We start from the raw sequence: 12,861 nt of genomic DNA on the forward strand, positions 1-12,861 counted from the left end.
CCAAGCCATGAAACCTTCAAAACTGCTTCACCACGTGGAGACCAAGAACCCTGCATTAAAAGACAAGCCTTTGGAGTTTTTCAAAAGAAAAACACATGAACACGAAGAACAGAAGAAATTATTGAAGGCCACCACTTCATCAAACGTGTCTGCCCTGAGAACATCGTTCTTAGTGGCTAACCACATTGCTAAAGCTCAGAGAAGCCCTTTACTATTGGTGAAGAGTTGATCCTGCCTGCTGCTAAGGACATGTGTTGTGAACTTTTAGGAGACACTGCAGTTCAAAAGGTAGCACATGTTCCTCTTTCGGCTAGCACCATAACTAGACAAATTAATGCAATAGCAGAGGATACTGAGGCACAACTGTTAGAGAGGATCAATGAGTCACCGTGGTACACAATCCAGGTTGACAACTCTATCGATGTCGACAACAGGACAACAATGCTTGTTTTTGCGCGATATATTTTTCAGGAGCATGTGCATGAGGACACGTTATGTGCACTTTTGTTGCCAACCAACACCACAGCTGCACAACTATTCAAGTCTTTGAATGATTACATATCAGGAAAACTGAATTGGTTGTTTTGTGTCAGTACATGCATGGACAGAATGGCTGCCATGACTGGACGGCTTTCTGGTTTCACTACTCGGGTCAAAGAGGTCGCTTCTGAATGTGAGTCTACGCACTGTGTCATCCATAGAGAACTGCTGGCTAGCCGAAAAATGTCACCTGAACTTAACAACGTTTTGCAGGATGCTATTAAAATTATCAACCACATTAAAGTACATGCCCTTAACTCACGTCTGCTCACGCAGCTCTGTGAGGAGATGGATGCAGAGCACACACGTCTTCTCTTACACACAGAGTGAGATGGCTTCTAAAGGTAGATCACCGGCCAGAGTTTCTGAGTTAGGAGAGCCGCTCCAGAGATTTCTTTTAGAAAAACAGTCACCACTGGCAGCACGTTTCAGTGACAGAGAATGGGTCACAAAACTTGCTTACTTGTGTGACATATTCAACCTGCTCAGCAAACTCCATCTGTCACTTCAGGGGAGAACGACAACTGTGTTCAAGACGGCAGATAAAGTGGCTGCATTCAAAACCAAACTGGAATTATGGGGGCAATGAGTGAACAGTGGGATTTCTGACATCTTTCAAACATTAGAAGAGATTTTGAAAGAGACTGAGCCAGGGCCTTCTTTCTCCCAGCTGGTGCATGATCACCTATCTAGGTAGATCACCGGCCAGAGTTTCTGAGTTAGGAGAGCCGCTCCAGAGATTTCTTTTAGAAAAACAGTCACCACTGGCAGCACGTTTCAGTGACAGAGAATGGGTCACAAAACTTGCTTACTTGTGTGACATATTCAACCTGCTCAGCAAACTCCATCTGTCACTTCAGGGGAGAACGACAACTGTGTTCAAGACGGCAGATAAAGTGGCTGCATTCAAAACCAAACTGGAATTATGGGGGCAATGAGTGAACAGTGGGATTTCTGACATCTTTCAAACATTAGAAGAGATTTTGAAAGAGACTGAGCCAGGGCCTTCTTTCTCCCAGCTGGTGCATGATCACCTATCTCAGCTTTCAGAAGAGTTTGAGTGTTACTTCACAACCACAAAAGACCCCGGAACTGGGAAGGAATGGATCCACAACCCATTTGTGAATAAGCCGGGTGAACTGACTTTGTCTGTGCTAGAAGATAATCAACAGCTTGAGATCACAAATGACGGTGGCCTTAAAAGTGTGTTTGAGACACCGTCAAGTCTCCACACGTTCTGGATTAAAGTCACGGTGGAACGTCCTGAGATTACCACAAAAGCACTGAAAAGCCTGCTTCCATTTCCAACATCCTATCTTTGTGAAGCAGGGTTTTCTGCAGGGACGGCGACCAAAGCGAGATTACGGAGTAGACTGGGCATAAGCAACACACGTCAGGTGTCCCTGTCTCCCATCAACCACAGATGGGACCATCTAGTTTCAGGAAAACAAGCTCAGGGCTCCCACTGATTCTGCATAATGGTGAGCTGCATAATTATTTCATTATGTATCACAATGTAATAATAACAGAAATAATAATAATAATTACACAATAAATGTAATGCACTTGAATCATCCCAAAATACCCCCCCCCCGGCCCCGTCCGTGGAAACGCTGTCTTCCACGAGACCCGCCCCTGCCGCCAAAGAGGTTGGGGACCCCTGGTCTAGACAACTGCAGACTAGAGGATTACAGTGGTCTTCTAACGGGTCTCTTTCCACTTCCTACTACACACTGATCATGGTACTTTCTTCTCAAAATCCCTCAATACTTTGTCAGTTCCTACTAAGAAATTAATTCAAAGGCAAAGTCCAAATACCTTAGATGAGCCCTGAAGGATGGCACTTCTCCAAATTACCTTCTAAACCACTATGAAAGATTAGGCTACATTTGCCTATAGAAACTTATGACATGAACATAATGATTTATTTTTACTTCCTTCAACTTAATGATATCTCAATCCTTTGCCCATAAGAAATGGAAAACAGAATTTCCAAGTCCCATACTTCTGGATTCCTTACAAATCTATTTTTGGAGTTTTTTCTCCTATACTGAATTCACTTTCTATCACCATGGAAACCAATCTGAAATTAGTGTTGTTAGGATCTTTAAAAATACAACTCTATTCAGCAAGCCTTCAAATATTCAAAAAAGTCCTTTCTCTGCATGGAGAATGGAAATCAGCGTAAAGCTGGGTAAAAATACATCACCCCACCCACATGAAAAACATTCATCAAAGCTTAATCAACAGACTGCAAATGGGGCAAAGAAGGAGTTCTCTTCTTTTTATTCACCTTTTATAATGCTATTACGGTTTCAGTTATTATGGGTTCACTATGACATACCTATGGAGTTTGTAAACAGTTTTCTTCACCCATCATAGCTTGTAGAATATGTGAACATGAAAAATAATTTCTGTTGCACAATATTATGTGGTCTGCTCATCCCAACCATCAACATCCTAAGATTCAACACTGAAAATACCACTTCAAAACACCTGAGCTGAGGATGCCAACTGGAAGAACAACTCTATATTTGAGTTACATCTTAGGTGGGTAATGAGTGAAATAAGTTCTAATTTCAGAACATAGGGCAAAAATCAATGAGACAAAACTGCAATTCAAATTTCTTAGGAAAAAGCTAGAGACCTACATGCATCCTAATAAACTTAACAGTCAGTTTTTCCGTCCAGAACCGGAATAGAGCACTGTTTCCTCAGGTGAGTACCACATGAAGGAACTGGTTTGCTCATCCTTAAACACCAAAACCACCCTCAGCTCAATGAGAGGTCCACAGCATGAAGAATACATGGGAAATGAGATTAAATGACAGAACAGCAGAATCACATCTCCCATCTTACAGATGCTCACTCCAGAATATACACTTGTCAGGAAACAATACTTCAAGAATATTTTCACACTTCTATCGGTCAGAACTTTTTGAACAAACAGCTTTAGCAGCAGGGTTAAAGGAAGACTGAATGGGAACCCAAATAATAGAGCCCTCCAGAGAGACAGAAAGTCTTTTCTCTCCCCAGGGCCATCTGTTTGTGAAAAAGAACCTTTCCTTCTTTTCCCCAGAGAGGATGTGCTTACATTCCAGAGCAGTGTTCCCTCTCTCCATCTCCAGAAAGGCAAATGGACAGAAGTGCCAGCTATCCTACATAAACTCCAAGTTTCATAATTTCAGAGTTTGTCTCTCGTGGTACAAAATTCCAGCGTGCTCATAGGGTATATCTCGTTCTCACATCACCTCATGGAGAACAAGCCCCTTGCACAGCAGCTTCAGTAGAGAACACTCCGGAAACAGGTATTACATTCATACTTTTTCTGTGCTGTATTTCAGTCAAAACCTGAGCTCTTGTATTCAGGCTAATTTAACTTAATGCTTTATACGAAATTGGATAAAAAGAAACATTAACTCACAGCTTCAGATAACGGAATGATAAAAGAAAATGTAAACCCACATAGTCACTTAATGTTCTACACACTAGATGGCGGTATCACATAAAGCACAGCAGAAAGAGGCTCACGCCCCAATAGCATCAAGCTGAATAAACTGATTATATATCTTCGCGTGTGGCAAGAGATTTTTTTTCCTTCTTACTGAAAAATAGTTCGTGAATGTGAATAAATGTTTGTTTTTGGACAATGGAGATGATACAAGGAGAAGTGCAATAAAGATAATAAATATACAGAATTTAAAACTACATGTGGTTTTACTTAATAAATAATAAGAAGCCCTTTCTAGCAATTGCTTATCATTATATTTTTCTTCAGGTTTCAATTTCTGTAAATAAAATATAACACTTATACATCAAATCCTGTAGAGTCTGTTCAAAGTACTATTCAGGGAGAAAATGTCCAAACTCAAATGCACTTATTAAAAAACAATGACCAAAAACAAATAAAATATCAATAGTACCTATACAATTTTACTTATCTAAGGAAAAAAGTATGCTTAGGAATTAATAGTTAATTAATAATAGGGAGGGAGAGATGAAAGGAGGGAGGGAGAAGACAAAGAGTCTCACATTGATGAATAAAATCCCAAGCCGGTTTCTTGATGAGACCAAGTGTTAAGAATATCTTGTACACAACAATTTATACCCACAAATTTGAAAGCCTACATTAAACGGACAATTTTCTCAGAAAAGATAAAAACTGACCTAAGGAGACATTGACTAGACCTAAAAAGAATCCGACTAGACCAATAATCAAATTATAAGTCGAAATGGTAATTAAAGATTAAGCCCTCAAATGGGAACCAAACAGGAAAACTGTACTAAACTTTCAAAGAACAGGTAATTCCCATTTCCACAAACTATTCCAAGACATTTACTTTTTAAAGGGTATGGGGCAGTGAAGTTCCCTAACTCAGGCTAGCGGACAAGTACAGTACACAGACCAACAGCACTAATGAACATAGACACAAAAATCATAAAATCCTGATAAGAGTGAAAAAGGGAATTTATTTTTTAAATATTTAGCCCAGAAGTAGAGTGTGTCCTAGGAATACAAAGATGTTTCAACAATCTATTTCTGTGACCAGAGTAATGATCTGTACTAATTTTTAAAGACAGCTTATTCATGCTCTATATAAAAGTGGACTAAGAACATGACATGGTACAGCCTCTCCTGCTGCGTCATTACATCCTTTTACCTCTTCTTCACCTTGTCACATCCCCAGTTCATCTAAGTCAGAGCTCACAGTTCATCTTAGCTAGAAGGATCATTAGCTGTCATCTGGTTATTCTAGTGTATCCAGTATGAAGATAAGGAAAACAAGACCAAGATTAACTGACAATCTCCCTCAAGGTCAAGACTATGTGGCACAATGAGAGCATCCTGCCAGCTGGCCACACCCATTCCACCCCACACCAGTATCCTTTCTCCTCAACAGGACAATGCCATTTTATGTCACGTGTTAAAATGGAAAATAGTGAACTGATACTTGAACAGGAAAATCAGAGATAGGCTAAGGTCTGCTAGAACTGAGCTGAAGTAGGATTTGAACACAGATGTGCAATCAAAAGCATATGTGTTGCCAATTCACTGGGAAAAGTATACACAGGCTTGGTAATTATTTTATCAGGCACAAATTAAATTACAAACAGGAATGCTGGAGGATGCTCAGTGCTTACAGCAGCATCAAAAGGAATAAAATACTCAGGAATAAATTTAACCAAAAAACTGAAACACTTGTATGCAGAAAACTACAAAATAATTGTTGAAAAAAATTAAAGAATAAGGGCAGACACCCCATGTTCAAGGACTGGAAGACAATATTATTAAGATGGCTATATTCTGCAAATTGAACTACAGAATCAATGTAATTCCTATAAAAATTTCAACTGCCCCTTTTTTTTAAAAAGAAAAACAAAAATGGACAAGCTGATCCTAAAATTCACATGGAAATCCAGGGGACTTCAGAATAGACAAAACAATCTTGAAAAAGAAGAACAAAGTTGGCAGACACACAATTCTCAATTTCAAAACACATTACAAAGTTACAGTGATAATAACAGTGTGGTACTGGCATAGAATATATATAGTCGAAAGAAATAGCGGTGAGAGTACAGAAATAAACTCATACATCTATCGTCAATAGATTTTCAACAGGAGTGCCAGGACCAATGGAGAAAGAACAGTCTTTACAACAGTGGTGCTCAAAAAACTGGATATTCGCATCCAAAAGAATGAAACTGGACCCCCTACATCACACTATATACAAAAATTAACTCAAAATGGATCAAAGACATAAATATAAGTGATAAAACCATAAAACTCTTAAAAGGAACCACAGGAATAAATCTTCATATCAATCTTCATATTGGGTTAGGCAATGATTTCTCAGATATAACAACAAAAGCATACGCAACCAAAGAAAAAAACAGATAAATCAGATTTTACCAAAATTACAAATTTCTATACTTCAAAGGATACTATAAAGAAAGTTAAAAGACAACCCACAGGATGTGAGAAAATATTTGCAAATTATGTATCTGATAAGGGTCTAGTATTCCAAATAATATAAAGAATTCTGACAACTCAACAACAACAAATAACCCAATTAAAATATGGACTTGATAGACATTTCTTCAAAAAAGCATGTAAATGGCCAACAGCACATCTGTCCAGTCACACCCACTAGGGTGCTATATTCAACAAGACATATAAAACCAAGAGAATCAAAAACGCATGTTCACACAAAAAATCATACATGATTGTTTACAGTGGCCAAAAAGTGGAAACAACTCAAATGACAACAAACTAAAGAATGGTTAACAATATGTGGTAGGTCCACACAACAGAATAACATTAAGCCATAAAAAGGAATGAAGCACTGATAAATGCCACAACATGGATGAACCTTGAAAATACTAGGCCAAGTAAAAGAAGCCAGCACAAAAGACAACATAGTGTAAGATTATATTTATATGAAATGTCAAGAATGGACAAATCTACAGAGACAGAAAGCAAATAAACTTAGTAACAACTGTCAACATTTTAAATGTACATACCCTTTGACCCAGCAAATCCTCTTACAGGATTTTATTTAATGGATATATTCATATCAATAAAACCTGGAATATCCGTCGATAGGGAACTGATTAAATAAACTATGGTATAATAATAAAATGAAATATTATGTAGCTGTGAAAAAGAATGAGGTGAATCCAAATTACTGAAATTTTAAAAAATACAAAATATACTTTCAAGTAAAAAAGCAATTTTCAGGACAGTATGTATAGAATTCCATCTAGCTATATTTTTTAAAGGTTATAGATAGCTAGGTAGATAGTTATAGCTATAGCTCTATCTAGAGATACTGCTATTTATTTTATAAATATATAGAAAAATTCTAGACAGACACATAATAGTTAATAAAAGAAACAGGGCATAAAGGGAATTTTAACTTGCATTTGTAGTTTTCATCATCCATTCTATTTGATGCTTTACTGTAAATAAATAAATAAATGCACACTCATAAGGAAAATATATTCTTATCCTAGGAGAGCAAATTTAAATGGTGAAAAAACCCAAAATATTAAAAAAGCATTTTTAAAGCAGATTTTATCTCTTCTTCAAATTCATTCATGCAACAAATATTCATTGAGTGATTTTTTATGTGTCAGGCACTGTTCTAGATAGATGCTGAGGTGGAAAAAAAAGAATAAATAATAATAAAATATTTAGCATGCCAAATAGTGGTAAATGTTACGGAGAAAAATTAATTACAGAAGAGAGATGAAAACTGCTGGTGACCAGGAATTGCCGTCTTATGTACAGAAAGTACACTTGCTCTGAGAAGACAACATTTGATCAAGTATTTAAGAAAGGGAAGGTAGCAAGTTATGTGAATATCCAGGGAGAAGAACTTTCCAAGTAGAGGAAACAGAGAGCCCAGCGGTCCTGAGGAGGGAGCCTGTACACCGGAGGGAGAGCAGAGGCAACTGTGGCCAGAACTCTAAGTCTTAGGGGAGGAGAAGTAAGAGATGAGGTCAAAAAGGTTAGAGGTAGAGCTTGTAATCCACGCAGGGAATTTCAAAGAATTTGACTTTTACTCTGAAAAACAGGAGAAATAATTGGAGGGTTCCGAAAAAGTCACATGATCTGCCGTAACATTTGACAAGAATCATTCCTGCTGTTATGCCAACTATATAAGACTAATGAAATAATCCCCCTGAAAGGACAACAGCTAACTTAAGGTGACAGCTGAGACAGGCAGGGTGGCCAGATCCTGGATACATTTTAAAGACAGAGCCAAGAGTTTTGCTGATGGACTGGATGTGAGGAGTAACAAAAGGAAAGAAATCCAAGATGACTCCAAGGTTTGGCTGGTCAGGAACTGGAAAGACAGAGTTGCTATTCGTCACGCTGGGGAACACAGCAGGAGGAGCAAGTTTGAGAGGGGACTGTACTAAGTATGGTAAATTTAAAAGGCTATTAGTCACCCAAGTGAAGATGCAGAGAAGTCCGCTAGAGACACAATGCCACAACTCTAAGAAACCATTAAAATTTCCTTTGTATGTTATATGGTAATGATACTACTAACCCAAACTAACGCCTACATCTAAATTATTTTATAAACAATTGTGTCTCTCAGTCTAAATAAAATTGAGAATCAGAATTTATAACATATAGGATTAAGAATAATTACTTTCATTTTATAACTGAAAGCCTTAAAGTTAAATATAATACTGTCAGATTTTTAAAATTTAGTGGACAGTGACATTTTCTAGGATACAATGGCCTATTGAAACTATAAATTCTCCATATCTGAGGAAGAGAAAGAGATATAAATATGAGCACAAGAAATCTGCAAGTCTAAGAGAAATTCCTCAGATCAGAGTGAAAAAAAAAAAAAAGAAGGTATGCTACTGCAGAATGTCCCACAATTGGGACATATTAATAGGCAAAACTGAGTCAGTCAACTGACAGTATGAATACCTATGAGGATGTAACAGAGCTAGCGAGCTTAAGGTTGATGACGTCTTCCAAACACATTTTACTAAGTTTTCCTACTTATTTTCTCCACAGCACATACTGTCAATCCTATATTAAAAACAAGTAAGGGGCTTCCCTGGTGGCGCAGTGGTTGAGAGTCCGCCTGCCGATGCAGGGGACACGGGTTCGTGCCCCGGTCCAAGAGGATCCCACATGCCGCGGAGCGGCTGGGCCCGTGAGCCATGGCCGCTGGGCCTGCGTGTCCGGAGCCTGTGCTCCGCAACGGGAGAGGCCACAACAGTGAGAGGCCCACGTACCGCCAAAAAAAAAAAAAAAAAAAAAAAAAAACAAGTAAGGATTCTGAGAAGGAGGATTCTGGGAAGATGGTGGAATAGGAAGCATCAGGAATCTCCCACCTAGACAGTAATTGCACTGGCAGAATCTGATGCAATTATTCTGTAACTCTGGAGTCTACTGAAGGCTTGGGACTTCGAGGTGAAGGTTTGGAGGAGACACTGCAGAGAATTTTCGTCCATCTCAGCTCTTAGCACAGTAGCAGCTCCCCATCCCCAGCACCTCGGCACATGCCGCATACACTCAAGGAGCAGCCTGCATGCAGCTTGCGACAGCCAGGGTGGGCATAAAGGAGCCTGCCCCATAAATAAGAAGGACCTGGGCTCTGACGGCTGCTCCTGATAGCAGAGGTGCACACAGGCAGACAGTCATGTTGTTACACCCCCCATATTGTTGCAAGCCCCTCCCCCACTAGCTGAAGCAACTTCCAAAGAATTTAAAGGCCCAGTGCCCTTTCCCCTCCTTAATTTTTCTTCTTCCCCTTTGGGGAGCCAGACATTATAGACTAGGACATTCCAAACCAACTGCATACATGGGGAAGATGTCCAGGGACACGTGCAGGCTCAGGAAATACCTGAGGAGACCTTAAGTTTATACCTTAGGCTAGTCCTTGGCACAGACTGAGGCTACAACAATTAAAAATAAAATAAAATAAACAAAAACAAAAAACAGCAAATGTCAGGGAAGGGGCAAAAATCAGATTTCCGAAGTTAGTTACTACTACCACATTCAAATGTCTGAATCAACAAAAAGCCATAAGGTACACAAAGAAATAGAAAACTATAGCCCATCCAAAGGAAAAAAATAAATCAACAGAAACAACCATAAAAAAGAAGTGATAGTAGATCTACTAGGAAAAGACTTTAAGGTAACTTTTTTAAGATGCCCTCCAAAACTAAAGAACAATGTACAAAAAGTAAAGGAAATGACATATGAACAAAATGGAAATATCAACAAAAAGACAAGTTTCTAAAAAGAAATTCTGCACCTGAAAGTACAATAACAACAATGACTATTTCACAAGAGGGACTTAAGGGCAAATCTGAGTAATCAGAAGAAACAATCAGTGAACGTGAAAATATGACAATGGAAATTACTGAGTCTGAGGAACAGGAAAAAATAAAAAGAATGAAGAAAAGTGAACAGAGCCTACAGGACCTCTGGGGCACCACCTCATACACACTGTAGGAATCTCAGAACGAAACAGAGAGACAAAGGACAGAGAGAATATTTGAAGAAATACTTCCTGAAAACTTCCAAAATTTGATTGAAGATATGAATATAAATAGCCAAGAAGCTCAACAAACTCCAAGTAAGATGAACTTCAAGAAAGCCACACAAGACACATTATAATCAAACTTTCAAAATCCAAATACAATGAAAGAATCTTAAAAGTAGCAAGGGAGAAGCAACTAGTCACATACAAGGGATCTTCAATGAGATTATCAGATTTCTTATCAGAAACTTTGGAGGCCAGAAGGCAGTGGGGCAACAAATTCAAACTGCTAAAAGAATAAAACTGTCCACCAAGAATACATATCCAGCAAACCACCCTTCAAAAGTGAGAGATAAAATAGGACATTCCCAAATAAAAGCTGAGGAAGTTCATTAACATTAGGCTTATTTTGCAAGAGAGGCTCAAGGGAGTCCTCCAAGTTGAAATAAAATGATGCTTGATAATAACTAGAAAACATACAAACAAATAAAGACCTCAGTAAAGGTAATTACATGGGCAACCATAAAAGCTGGGATTGTGTAACAACGCTTCATAACCAGTTTTTGTTTTCTACGTGACTTAAGAAACTAATACGTTTTTAAAATTGTAAGTCTAAAAGCGAGGATTGGAAATTTAGTTTGTAACCCCACGTTTTGTTTTCGACATAATTTAAGAGACTACTGTATTCAAAAGAATTACTAGTTTATGTTTTAGGGACACACAATGTAAAAAGATGTAATTATATGACATCAACAACTGAAAGGTATGGGGACCAAGCTGTAAAGGAGCAGAGCTTTGGTATGTCATTGAAGCTAAGCTGGTATAATTAGAGTGTTATAACTTAGTATGTTAAATGTAATCCCCATGGTAACCACAAAGGAAATACCTATAGATAGACACAAAAGGAAATGAGAAAGGAATTGAAACATTTCACTACCAAAAAAAATAACTAAAAGCAAAAGAGGACTAATGCAAAAAATGAGGGACAAGAAATCTATAATACATAGATAAAACAAATAGCAAAATGACAGAAGTAACTCTTCCTAATCAGCAATTACCCTAGATGAAATGGATTAAACTCTCCAATCAAAAGACAAAGATGGACCCAATGGATTAAAACAAAAAGTGATCCAACTATATGCTGTCTAAAAGAAGACTCACTTTAGATTAAAAGACACAAACAGGTTATATAAAAAGAATTCCTAAAGCTCAACAACAACAAAAACTAAACAACCCAATTCAAAAATGGGGGAAGGACTTTCAATAGACATTTCTCCAAAGAAGATATACAAATGGACAATAAGTACAAGAAAAGATGCTGAACACCACTAATCATTAGGGAAATGAAAGCCTTGTTATACTCATTAGTTTTACAAAAATGTTCAAATGTTATATCATATATATGTTCATCCAGAACCTTGTCTCCTATAAGTGTTTGATTCCAAGCATCCAACGGCACATTACGCATATCTCTACTGCCTCATCATGCCATGGACTATCCATGCTCTCTTTACTATTGTACATAGAGTCATTAGTGTCTTTAATCAGAATGGAGAACCAGGAATCAAGGGGGTGGAAATGGGAGTGGTACCACTCAGTGTTACTCATAGTGACTCACTAGCAAAATCAGTGTTTCCTGTCTCCATGACTATATGCTCTACTGGCCTAGTAGTCTTAGTTCCAAGGGGAGGAATGTTTCCACCAGAAAACACAACAATGATTCCAATGAACTGGAAGTTAAGAACGCTGTTCAGCCACTTTGGGCTCCTTATGCCTCTAGATCAACAGGCAAAGAAGGGCATTATGGTATTGGCTGGTATGACGGATCCTGATCCTGACTACCAGGGGGAAACTGGACAGCTCCTTCACAATGGAGGTAATGCAGAATATGTCTGGAATAGATGGGATCCCTTAGGGTGTCCTTAGTATCACCATGACCCATCATTAAACTCAATGGAAAATAACAAGAACCCAGTTCAGGCAGGACTATTAATGGCCAGACCCAGAATGAAGGTTTGGGTTGCCTCACCAGGTAAAGAACCACAACCGGCCGAGGTTCTTGCTGAGGGCAGAGGGAAATACAGAATGAGTAGTGGATGAAGGCAACTGTAACACCACCTACAACTATATGACTGTTTACGGAATCAGGAACGACACTTGCCATGAGCATTTCCTCCTTACTTTGTTATGAACGCGTTCCTGTGTGTGTGCGTATGCATGCACGTGTAACAACTATCTTTGTTTTCTTCCCTCTCTCATCACCTCACAAAATGTAAGATTTATATCATGGTATTTAAGTATT

General features: G+C 38.4%; 1 protein-coding gene across 3 annotated transcripts in view; it reads right to left on the reverse strand.

The window, feature by feature from the left end:
- ARHGAP32 (Rho GTPase activating protein 32) overlaps positions 1-12,861 on the reverse strand; it is a 147,799-nt gene that overhangs the window by 104,000 nt on the left and 30,938 nt on the right. The window lies entirely within an intron of this gene.

The sequence above is a fragment of the Neophocaena asiaeorientalis genome, unplaced genomic scaffold (genome assembly GCF_003031525.2).
Source record: "Neophocaena asiaeorientalis asiaeorientalis breed wild unplaced genomic scaffold, Neophocaena_asiaeorientalis_V1.1 scaffold308, whole genome shotgun sequence".
Classification (NCBI taxonomy): domain Eukaryota; kingdom Metazoa; phylum Chordata; class Mammalia; order Artiodactyla; family Phocoenidae; genus Neophocaena; species Neophocaena asiaeorientalis.